The following is a 12,966-nucleotide window of genomic DNA, read 5'->3' on the forward strand; positions in this document are numbered from 1 at the left end:
TTCCAGTTCACTTGCACTATCTAGTAATTGGACTAGACAGCACAGGGGCATATCTGTTCATGCAGATATATCCTCACATGTTATGTTGCACCCTGCCTTAGTGCTATAAGGCCTGCTGTAGGAGTGTTTTACATATATAGCATGTAGTCTGTAATCTTGGCACACAAGGTGTATGCCATGTGTTTTCACACTGGCTTGCACAATTTCACGCACTTTTCACAAGTTTGGTGCTGGGTCCCTTTGGGTGTCACAATACATGCTGCAGCCCAAGTGACCCCCTTTAATAGCCATGCCCTAGTTACCAGGATTACCACTTACTAGGGACTTACAGAGGTGCTAAGGGTAAAATGCAACTGTACCTTGTTTTAGGGCAAGAGCACTGGTGACCTGGTTTGCAGGATCCCTGTGCACTTCAGTCAAAATTGCATCGGTACCAGGTAAAAAGTGGGGGTGCCCATGTCAAAAAGGGGAACTTTCCTACAGCACACAAAAAAAGAATTAGACTGATCTTTTCCCAAGAGCGTCTTCATCTTCTAGTTGGAAAAACCTGAAAAGACCATCTGCATTAGCATGGTCAGTCCTAGTCAGTGCTCCACCTAAAGTCCATTCCCTGTAGGAAAATGGATCACCTCAACTGTTTGGAGTTTTTACCTTTCAGTTGCATCAGCCTCTGAGAGGCCTGTGGTCAGTTTTTCTAAGGAAGTACCAAGCAGGTATGGCCTCAGCTTCTTCAGGAACCAAACTCACAGCAATGGCAAATGGCACTCCAAAGCTCTTCTCTGGGGAGCAACCTCTTGCTAATAAACACAACCGGCTGGTCATGGCCATCATCGTTGGTCTGGGATAGGACCATTCCTATCTCATGTTCAGAGGCCCCAGTCTGGTCTGCACTATGAACTGCTTAGAATAATCTGGAGCTTTTAGAATGGGTGCAGAGTACATTGCTTCCTTCAAAGGTCTTTTGACAGCTTGTGCTAATTTACCATCTTTGGCTGCTTCTTGGAAGTCAATTCTGTTAGGGGTGCCACAGTGGTACCATACCCCTTCACAAACCACCTGTAGTACTGAGTCAAGCCAAGTAATGCCCTAACTTGAGTCTGGGTTGTTGGAGCTACCCAGTCCACAATTGTTTGGATTCTGCGCTGTAAGAGTTGAACTTAGCCTCCACCTAAAAGGTGGCTCGAGTATTCAACAGATCTGGCACTTGCTTGCCTTGATAGTGAAGCCTGCACGCTACAGAGTTTCAAGGACCATGTCAAGGTGGATCAGGTGATCCTGCCAAGTGGAGCTATGGACAGCTATATCATCAAGATATGCTGCACTAAAATACTCAAACCCAGCAAGGGCTTTGTTCACCAACTTTTGGAATGTGACAGGGACCTTCTTTAATCCAAATTGCATTAGAATAAACTGTGAATATCCATCTGGGGCTGAGAATGCTGATTTCTCTTTTGCTTCTAGGGTCAATCCAATCTGCCAGTACCATGATGTCAAATCAGCATTGAGATCGCTATAGTCCACACAAAACCTCATCTCTGGTTTGCCATGCTTGGAAAGAGGCTTGGGGACTGAGCCCAGGGACTTTCAGAGGGTTCAGTCACCCCTAACTCCAGCATCGTGCTGATTTTAGCTCTGATGCTTTTCTTAGCTTGGCCAAACTGGCTGTATATTTTGTTTTTGACAGGTTTGCTGTCTCTAGTGTCCACATCATGGGTACACCAGGTTATCTGACCAGAGGTTAGGGTGAAGAGCCCAGCAATACTGCCTCAGAACTTGTCTGCAGTCAGCTTGTTGGGCAGAGAGGGTGTCTGAGAAGACAACTCCTACTGACCCATCTTTAGGACTGTGGGGGAGGAGGTTCAGGAGAGGTTCACTCTCTTCCTGATCCTCATGAGAGACCATCAGCATGGCGGCATCAGCCCTGTTAAAGAAATGCTTTGGGTGATTTACATGGATGACCCTGTGAGGGCTCCCGCAAGTGCCAGGTCAACCAAGTAGGTGACCTCACATTTCCTCCCAAGGATAGGGTAGGGACCACTCAAATTGTCCTGGAGGGCCCTAGGAGACACGGGTTTCAACATCCGTACCTTATACCCTAGTTGGAACTCCGCCAGTGCAGCCTTTTGGTCATGCCAGAATTTCTTTTCAGGGAGTCTCATGATCATACCTGTCATTGTCTTGTTGAATCTCTTAACTAGACCATTGGTTTGTGGGAGATAACGGGTGATAAACGTAAACGTCACCCCACACTCAGTCCGCATGGTTTTTAGGTAGCCAGACATGGTTACTACCTCTGTCTGACACCACCTCCTTAGGAATGCCCACTCTAGTAAAGATACTGATGAGGGCTCTGGCAACTGTAGGATCAGTGAAAGTCCTAAGTGGAGTTGCTTCAGGATACCTGGTGGTATGATCCACTACCACCAGTATAAATCTGTTTTCATGATGCTGTTGGGTCACGGGGACCGACTGTCCTTTCAAAGAGAAACCCAACCACTGGGAGTGGAATTAAGGGAGACTTTGGGTGGTTACCTGTTGAGCCAGTGTCAAGACAGGTAACACAGGAGTTGCAAAACTCATTCACCTTCTGGTACATATTTGACCAATAGAAGTGGGCGACTAGCCTACTCCCAAGTCTTCGCTTGGTCAAGATGCCCAAGAACTCTCTGTATCACTGAGGCACTACCACTCTCCTAGTGGCACCAGATTTGGGATCTCTGGCCTCAGTATATATTAGCCCCTCCTCCCAATAGGTCCTATGGGAACCACTGACATCTCCCTGTTCCTGTGCAGCAGCTTGCTGGCTCAGGCTTTCAAGAGTGGGACATGTTTTCTGTTCTTGGCACAGCTCTTTCCTTGAGGGTCCCCCTGGGCCTAGGAGCTCTGCAGTGTAAGGCCCATGTCTCTGGGGCTTAGTCCCCTCTAGGGCTGACAGGTCTTCTCCCTGAGGAGAGGAGACCTGAGGTTGTGGCTGCCCAGAAGTTGGTTTCCTAGCCTTCTTGCCTTTTCTCTTGGATGATTGTGCCATTATTCCAGGCTGCAATTCCTCTTTTTCACCCTGGGCTTTACTCGGTGCCCTTGTTTTTACACACACCCATTCCGATGTTCCCAGCATCGCTGCATGGCCCAGCATTGCTGCACAGGATCTTAGCTCTACCTCAGCCCATGCTGAGGTCTCCAGATCGTTCCCTAGCAGACATTCACCTGGAATTACAGAGGACACAACCACCTTCTTTTGACCAGTAACCCCTCCCCACTCTAAGGATACCATAGCCATGGGCTGCAATGGCGGCTGCTTTAACAGCAAAGTGGTAGGGCAACGCAAACACTGGGGGGGGGGGCGGCAGCAGGGGTAGGAAGAGGAAATAATAAAGAACACATGCCTGTCGCTGCGGCTGCTGCCTTATGCTCCTCTCCTGACGCTGGGCACACTGCACAGGTTCCTAGGTGCCAATCACTGCAGTGCTGTGATTGGCCTGAGTGGGCAGACTTGACACTTGCTCAAGCACAGAGATCCTGTGCCATTTCTCCACCTGGCTGTGCAACACAGCTGGGTTGGAGAAATGTAAGTGCGCATGCCGGCTTGGCCATCCTAAGTTGGCTGGCCAATGCGACATGCACACATACAGTGCACAACTCTTCTGGCAGCTGAGTGACGCTCCGTCAGCACGGCCTGTCCTAAGGCTGGCAATTTGCTCAGTGGAAAAATAACAACCCCTTTCTTCTGGTCACCACCATCATTGGACTTTTTAGACACCCTATTCTTGACCCAATGGTTAGCCTTCTTCCCCAACTGTTGGGGAGAGATCAAACCTAGTCATAATAAGTATTGGGGCAATTTTTCAGAAGTACAGCTACTTAACAGATGCTCTTTCATAAGTAAATTATATGGCCCATCATAGTCTTGTATTTTACTTCCTCTTAACCACCCACCTAGTGTTTTGACATGAAAGTCCACAAAATCAACCCAGTACTGACTCAAGGTTTGTGATTCTCCCTGAACTTAATCTTGTACTCCTCAGTGGTGAGTCCAAAGCCCTCAATCAGGGTATCCTTCATGAGGTCATAGGACTCAGCATCTTCCTCATTAAGTGTCAGTAGTATGTCCCTGCACTTGCCTGAGAAAAGCTCTCAGAGCAGAGAGCCCCAATACTTTTGGTTGAGCTTTCTCATTTTACAAGCCCTCTCAAAGTTTGTAAGACATTTTGTGATCTCATCACCCTCAACATATTTGGGGACAATCCCTTTGAGGATTTTGAGATCAAATGTTTCCTCTCTATATACCTTGTTGCTGCCACCATGTATGTGTTCTAGACCCATCTCAGCCCTTTCTCGCTCTATGGCCAGGATTTTGGCCTCAAGGGCTACGCTTTAGGGTAGTCTCTCCAGCTCCTGGTTTACATCCTCTAGTTCTTTTTGTGGCCTGGCCTACCTCCTGGTACAGTTTTAGGGAAGAGGTTCTATTGTTCTCCTCATCCTATGGGATATCGGAAGTCCTCCCCTCTGAAGGACAGACCTGTTGGGCGACCCAAGAAAAGTGGTGTTAAAATCCAGAGTTCCGACTGGTGCAGTTCTGTATACTACATTGCTCTTACTATTCTAGAATGACCCTACTGAAAGCCACTACTGTGAGTGTGGAGAGCACATCTGTTGCTACGGTAGGCACATTCTTTCATATCATATGGCCCTGCCCGATAATTGTCTTTCTGGACTGGACTTTCAGACTTCATGAGACAAGCGGGTGAGATTGACTAGATCAGCCAAAAAGTATATGCTAAGTGTGTGGTGGGAAGACACAGCCCCGATATACCCCAAATGGACCATGCTTGGACTGACGGTGAGAATAAGAAGCCATGCCAAAGCTTGTAGTGCCAGAAGCCCTCCAACTTTAGATTCCTTGAAGAGAGATAGGGACTGCTGTATGATAGCTGTAAAAGCAACATACGGAAAAAAATGGGATGCCCAAGAAATGGGACAATATATGGAGCACTTGGAGCTCCTACCGTGGGTTTGTTTCGGGAGGGTCTGGTCCGGCACCCCAGAGGGACAATCATATGACCTCCCCCCAATACTGACAGATTCCCAGTTTAAAATACAAAGGTGGCTGGGAGGGAGGGAATTGTCAGAGGGTTTTGATTTTATTAATCATATAATGACTGTACAAGACATTGAAAACTGAATGTTACTGTATCTTCTTAAAACATAAAAAAAATAATCACTACTGTTCTTTGCTAGTTTCAAAACCTCATGTATACCTTTTGTCAACCAACACAATTCCATCTGCTGACTATGATTACTTATTTCTGATCTGAGTCCGTTCACCAAACACTATACCTCCAAAAGCATTCTTCATTGGATTTTCGACTCTGCTATGTTTTTTAAAAACCTACACCAATCTCTCATAATAGGCATGTATGGCGTCTTTAGGCTCCTATGTTTTTCTCATAATCTTTTCTCAATGTATTTCCCTTTTCTGGAATTATTTTTTCAAATTCTTAAACACTGACTTATATTTCTCATCAACGTCCGCAGACAGTACATTATTAGGACAAAGTCTAGCTGACTCCAGAGCTGGCCATCCAACAGCCACTTTACACCCCAACCAGAAATATCCAGGAAAAACTATTTCAAACAGTGTATTTAAATCCGTTCATAACATCAGAGAAAGGTGTGTTAAATTATGAGCTTCATCATACAATTTTGCAAGTCTGCCCATGTCCAAGTGACGTGCCACATTCTCTCCATGTACGTCTTTTAGAAGAAACTCATCTACAATATTTGTTACTGCTTCTGAATCACTTTTTACATTTCATGCCCCTTTGTCTTCACTGCACTTTCTTCCATTTATCTTGATACTACTGTAAATCCTCCCTGTCAAGTTTTCTCAATCAAACCTTTGATCTGGGCCCTTAAACTAATGAGACCCATCTCTTTAATTTCATCAACAAATCCATATTGTAATTTTGTTTTATATTTTATTAATATCAACGACTAATTCATTAGCCAATTCTTCTAATTTATCGTGCACTTCATTAGAACATCTGGCTGCTTCTGGGATAAAATATCTCATTTTATCAGCATTATAGGTCAATAATCTTTTAAATCCACATTTCCTTGCAACATCTCTCCAAGTTCTATCTTTGGCACTGCTATACATATTTGTATAGATGGTGGCTCTATCACGAGGCGCCGATGTAAGGGGAAGTGGACTCCAGGGCTCCGTCCACAGCTTCCCCCGCCCGCAAAGATCCTGCCGACATAGCGGTGCCCCTTGCTGTGGAACCTGTTTAGGAACTGCCGGTGCAGGTGAGGAGCAACTGTAGAACAGTGGCGGTGCTTCACAAGCGGCGCAAAGCTGACTTTATTCACGGGAGCCGAGCGCCGCGGAGACAAGATGGCGGCCGCGCGCCGATGTGGCAGCTTCCAGTGAGCCCGAACGAAGTGCTCCCAGGTCCGCAGTGAGTTCTGCCGAGTGTGTGGCACCTCGGCGATTGCAGCACCAGCATTGGGTAGAGAAGTGCCCTTCAGGGAGCTGCCGGAGCGCATTTGGCTGGGGAGGAGCGACATCGTGACAAGAAGACGGCGGCCGGCTATTGCAGTCTGCATCAGTGAGCGGAGGCCTGGGGACCCGTACTGTAGCGATGGAGGTTGGAGTCTGACCTGCCTAAGCTGACCAGCGTCAAGCGGAGCCGGGAGAGCCATGAGCACTGTGCGGGGGTACTGAGCTTGAGGCGGAGAGGTCCTACCTGAGACAACAGCTTACATCGAGACCGTGGGAGCTTCTTGGTTCGGATTGGTGACTGACCGTGGAGCGGAGAAGTTCAGCGCGGCAAAACGGTGCAGCATCGGTTGGATCTCCATAGCGCTTACCACTGGGGAACTGCGATACTGCTGGTGGGGTAACCCCCCCACCCCCCCCCCCCCGTGTGGATGGGTCTTGTTGGCGGCAGGGGTACACGGAACAGGCCCTAGAGAATGAAAGTCGCCGCTGATTGCCTGTGAGCTCAGTCGAGAGCCCCCACCAATACGCCGGGGGTCCAGCGGTGCGGCGAGTCCTGCTCTACGGCCGACAGCAACGCCCACGCTTACGGTGACCCCTGAGGACTTACCTGCCCTCTACTAATGGGGAGGGTCTCCAAAAAGAAGGGATTCACTGTGCTGCAGGTGGAGGACACGGGACTGCTCACAGATGAAGAGGACGAGGGGGCGGTGAGGAGGAAGGATGCCGTCCTGCCGGGGCCCACTATGGTGGACATTATACAGGCCATCACTTCCTCAAGAGAAGCCCTGGAGAAAAAGATGGACGCCATAGGGGCAGAACTCAATCTATTGAAGGATGACCATCGTAAGCTTAAGGAGCATGTGAAGCTTACCGAGAAGACCTTGGAGGAGGTCCCAGATGTGGTCCCAGCACTACAGCATTTGCTGAAAACTGTGGAGACCAAGGTTAGAGTGCTGGAAGGGAGGGCAGAGGACAGTGAGGGTGCTCCCGCCGTAACAATTTGCGCATCGTGGGGATCCCGGAGCAAGAGGAAGGGGACAATGTGGTACGTTTTATGGAGACCTGACTCAAGACAGAAGTGCCGCCGGAGGGTCTCTCCTCCTATGCACTTGAGCGAGCCCATAGAGCCCCGACTAGGCAGCCCAACCCGGGGGGCCCTCCTCGACCGATGGTGGTACGGCCGCTTCACTACCGAGACAGGGATCATATCGTACAGCAGGCTCTGGAGAAGCGGAATTTGCAGATTGGGAACGCCAGGGTGATGATTTTCCCGGACTTCACCAGGGAGGTACAGAGGCAACGTGCTTCCTTCCTGTCTGTCAAGCGGAAGCTGTGCCAGCTGCAAAGTTCTTTACTGCACCGCAAGATGCCTGGGACTGGCTGGAGACGCGAAGGACACAGGTGGCAAGTACTTCGCTGTTGAGGTAGACACGGTGATGATCGCTCACTCCCCCGCCATCCTCGAGGGCTCCTACGCCAACAGGCTGCCAACTGGAAAGGCACTAAGCTGTGCGGGCTGTCGCGGAGATTAGCCATTGTGAGGCTAGTCCAAACTCAACTATCAGCGAACATGATGTGGACAGATCTGAAAGCTCCCGACCCAGCAGCACGTATGGGGACTCCGAAACGGACTTATCGGTTGCAAACAGAGAAGGCATTGCCTGAGGCATGCCCCTTGAGCTGAAGGGGGGAGGGTCTTCGTGCAGATAGGTGCTGTTCATCAGAGAGGCTACCGTGAGTTGGCAATGGACTACCGGCACAGGAGCAAACATTGGGGCTACTACCGCTTGTACGGGGGTGGGGGCCTAGCCGGGGGTGGGATGTTCTGGGTCCTGCAGGGCCAGCCTACGCATCTCCACTTATTTCTTTTCTTCGTGACTTGTAGGTCACCGTACTGGTTTGGATGGGGACTTGTTGGTTGGTACCTGTCCTGGGGAGGGGGAGTTTGGTTGTTGAGGGGGTTCTTTTTGGGGCCAGGCATGTCACTGTTAGGAGGTTAGAAGGCGGGCTAACTCAGATTGAGCAATGGGATCCCCCATAGGGATTAAATGCATCTCCTGCAACGTCAGGGGGATGCACACGATGCTGAATAGGCACAAAATACATACATATCTGGTGCAGAGGGTGGTGCAGATTGCCCGGCTGCAGGAAACTCATTTGATGCACAAGGAGGGGCTTGCATTGCAAAAGAGGTAAAGGGGACAGGTATTTTGCACTACATACTCGGCCTATACCAGAGGCACTTTGATTTGGGTGCGGGCGGTTGTCCACTTCCAGAGTACTAGGCAGTTGGTGGACCCAGACGGTAGATATGTGGTGGTCTCAGGACGGTTGGATGACAGGGACATAGTGATAGGGAGCCTTTATGCCCCCAATATGGACCAGTCCGCGTACTTTGCACACCTCTTGAGGACACTGGCGACCATGTTGACAGGGTCGGTACTGTTGGGGGAGGGGGGGGGGCTTTAACAGCATTACTGACATTGACCTGGACCGCTCTCACCCTCCGCTCCCAGATGCCCCGGTGCATAGACTGGCAGCTCTCAGACACAATTGGCAGCACCACTGCGGGTTGATGGACATTTGGAGGGCCCATCACCCAGTCGACAGGGACTACTCCTACTATTCCACTTTGCGTGAACTGCATGTTAGGTTGGATTCGATCCTATGTTTCCCAGACGTGTGTGGTGGGAACACGCACAGTGAATATTTGGCTAGAACGATCTCTGATCATAACCTGCTGTTATTATCCTTAAATCTACTATCCCTAGTCGGCGCCTGCGCCCAGAGACGCTGGAAGACCTGGTGTTTCGGGCCACGATAGGCTCAGCTATTGATGACTTTTTTTAGTAAATACCGGAACAGCGACAAATCTGATTATTGAATGGGATGCCTTTAAGGCGGTCATTAGGGGGCGCTGCATTGGGGAGGTCGTTGGAGTACAGAGGGTGCTACTACGGGAAGTGCTAACTGCGTAGAACAGCCTATGAGACCTCGAGAGGGAAAGACCGGAGCAAGTGGACAGGCAGGCCGATCTTCTCGCGGCCCGGGAGGTACTGGTTACACACCTCGAAAAACTATGCTGCTTCGACTACAGGGCATTCATTAGCCGGGCCCACACAGAACGGGATAGATCTGGGGCGTTGTTGGCTTGGTTGGCCAATCCGGCACGCAGAGGAAGGGTCATCCTGGAGCTGTGGGGGCTGGGGTGTGAGGTATTTTACAGTCAACGAGATATCAATACCCAGTTTTTGGAGTATTATACTTCCCTATATCAAAGTAGACTTGACCCGGGGGCTGATAATGGGACAGATTTTTTGGTGGCTGTAGAGCTTCCTAGGGTCGATGCAGAGGCGGCAGAGGGTCTAGGCAAAGCGGTGGAGGTGGGTGAAGTACGTAGCGCCATCAAACATATGGCTAGAAATAAGACCCCGGGGACAGACGGACTCTCGGTGGAGTTTTACTCTACATACATCAATGTGTTAGCTCCGCGGCTGGTGGCTCTGTATAACCAGGCGAAACAGGACGGTTGTCTTCCTGCCTCGACGAGAGATGCGGTAATTGTTCCGCTCCTGGTAAACCCCCTGAGGACTGAACGGCCTATCGGCCCCTCGCCATGCTTAACTTGGACTATAAAATATTAACCCCTTCAGTGCCCATGACGAGCTGGACTCGTCATGGGCTGCGGTGGCGCTGTGCCCATGACGAGTCCAGCTCGTCATGAACTCCGCCCGCTAATGGAAGGCGCGGCACTGGGCGGGGAAAGGGGCGGGCATGCAAGGGGTTAAGCCGTATATTGGCGAGTGTGCTCTTGGCCCAAATGCCGACGCTTGTTAATGTGGATCAGGCAGGGTTTATCCCGTCCAAAAATATGGTAATGAATGTCCGCAGGCTGCTGTGTATACAAGGAGAAAGCATGCATTTCTACAGTCGACATTGAGAAGGCTTTTGTCAGCCTAGAGTGGCCGTATCTCTTTAGGGTTCTGAGAGCCTTTGGTCTGGGGGAACCACTTTGTGCAATGGACGGCGCTCCTCTACAAGAATTCCACCGCCAGAGTCCAGACAGGGGGGTTGATCTCAGAGGCATGTGAGGTGGGCAGAGGGTCAGTTACAGCACATTGCGCTGTACGCAGATGAATTCCTGTTGTTTCTGGTTAATTCGGGGGAGGCCCTGCGGGGAGCCAAGGAGCTGCTGGGTGTTCTGAGAAATGTCGCGGGCTTAGGGTGAACTGGGTCAAGTCGTGTCTTTTTCCCATGAGGTCGGATAGGACTGGACTAACAGAGGCTGAGGGGGTTCCTTGGGAAACTACCTGGGCACTCAGATATATCATGACCCTGCGGATCTCCTAGAGGGTAACGTAGGGCGCGCAATACATAGCGCAAAGGGCAGCCTTGAGTTCTGGGGGACCCTCCCGCTATCAGTGGCGGGGAGGGTAGCGCTGGTGAAAATGGTTACATTACCCAGGCTCCTTTATTTCTTCGGAACGCTCCCGCTATGGATCCCACCGAAGGTTTTAGCTCAACTCAATACAATGCTCACGGGTTTCCTTTGGAGCATAGGGAAGTGGAGAGTAGCTTTCACCACTATGATGAGAGCCTGGACGTAGGGAGGTTTTGAGCTGTCGGATCTGGAGGCCTATTACCATGCCGTGCAGCTACAGTGGTACACGAAGTGGATGGCAGGACGCCTAAAGGACACAGGGGGCCGGACCCCTCCCAGCACCTCTTATCCCGAGTGCTGCTGCGTCTCCCTCTGGGGGTGGGAGTGGTCCCTCGGGACTTACAAATAGTGCGCCAGTGTTGGAACAGGCTGCCTAGGAGAACACGGGTGAAAAACCTGTATGCACCTGAGATTTCGTTGGGTGTTTGTGAGGCATCACCCCATGCAGGGGACTGGAGCAGGCTGCGACTCTGGGACGAGACCGGGGTCTCCAGAGGGGATTTCCACCTGCATGCCGCCTTGACGGCAGCTATCCGTTAACATTGGCGAGAGGGGTTGGCGGAACCCCAGACTTCCCTGACCTGGGATTAGTGTTGGCTAAAAGAGAATTCACCAGCCACTGGAAAACTAAAAACGGCCTTGGTCTGACACGCTGGTCTGGGGAGATGGTGAAGTGGGCAGACTGTGAGGGGACCTCCCGACGACAGATGGCCAACCGTACTGGGAATGAGAGGACGTTGGAGATGGCACAGGCATGGGTGGCATTAGTTGACCTGTTGAAACACCCGACTGACTAAACCGTGGACGATCCGGGGGAGGTGGACCCTTTAGCGGGTGAATGATCCTGGGATTCCCACGATATTCGCCAACATCACTGGGTTGGGCTGACATGGTACTCGTCCTCTCCGGTGAAGCCACTTGGCAGAGTCAGGTAAAGTGGAGCCCCTCTTACATGACTATATTGACCGTTACTCGAATACAGATAAGCTTAGCGACATGCCTGGGGGTGAGGGGGACAGGGGGGGTGGGGGGAGTTTGAAAGGGGGTGGGGTGTCTATCAGCTGTTATCTGCATAAAGACATTTAGGGTGAATAGAGTGGTTCGACAAGTCCCACTGGATCCCGAGTTAGGCATTCCCATATTTTTCCAGCAGGTGGACTGGCATTTGACATTACAGCCTTACATTGCATGTTTATATTCCACCATGTTGTATATTGTGCTTATCATCATGTCTGCCACAACGCTCTGCAGGCTGTTTTTCATTGACCTATAGCAAGTTAATAACATTTGTTTACAAAAAAAATGGTGGCTCTATCACTACTGTCTTTTCATAAACAATCTGCACCTGCCCTTCTTGTTCCACAATCCTACTAGTCATTGTGATTGTGACTAAACTTGGAGCACTCTGTTCATTTTCAATAAGAGCTTGCACCATGGTAGTATCTACCCCTCTGTCCCTGTCAACCCCGATAGTAGTCTGGGTCGGTTGTCTGTATATGGAGGAGGTCTTGAAATTAACAGTTTATTTATAAATTTGTCATCATCTGATTCCTTGTTTTTTGCTCCTCCCTAGTTTTTGTCTTGTCCTGCTCCCATAACGATAGCTGGAAAGGTTTTAACACATTTCATCTTATCTCCCCTACACTTTTTCTCTTGAAAATCTAGTTGACCTTCCAACCAGCCCCTAAATGATTTCTTTATGGTACTATCCTTCTTGAATCTCTCTTTCCGATTGAGGAATCCAGACACACGTATAACATCCAACCTCTTTAATCATTTCATATCATGGTGTGCTTGGTTTTCGAAAAATCCAGTAAACAATTCAATTCTATTTACATAACGAATAACTTCAAATAGGTTTACATATATGAATAACACATCATTACCACAGTAATCAAACTACTAATTGAACCTACAATCTTCATGTATCCAAACAATTCAGCACAAAAACAGATTATTCAACATAGTTCATCTCCACACAACACATCTCAACACAACACCTGTTCACAAACACATTTTCTCC

This window comes from Triturus cristatus, chromosome 3_2, assembly GCF_964204655.1.
Source record: "Triturus cristatus chromosome 3_2, aTriCri1.1, whole genome shotgun sequence".
In the NCBI taxonomy this organism is placed as follows: Eukaryota; Metazoa; Chordata; class Amphibia; order Caudata; family Salamandridae; genus Triturus; species Triturus cristatus.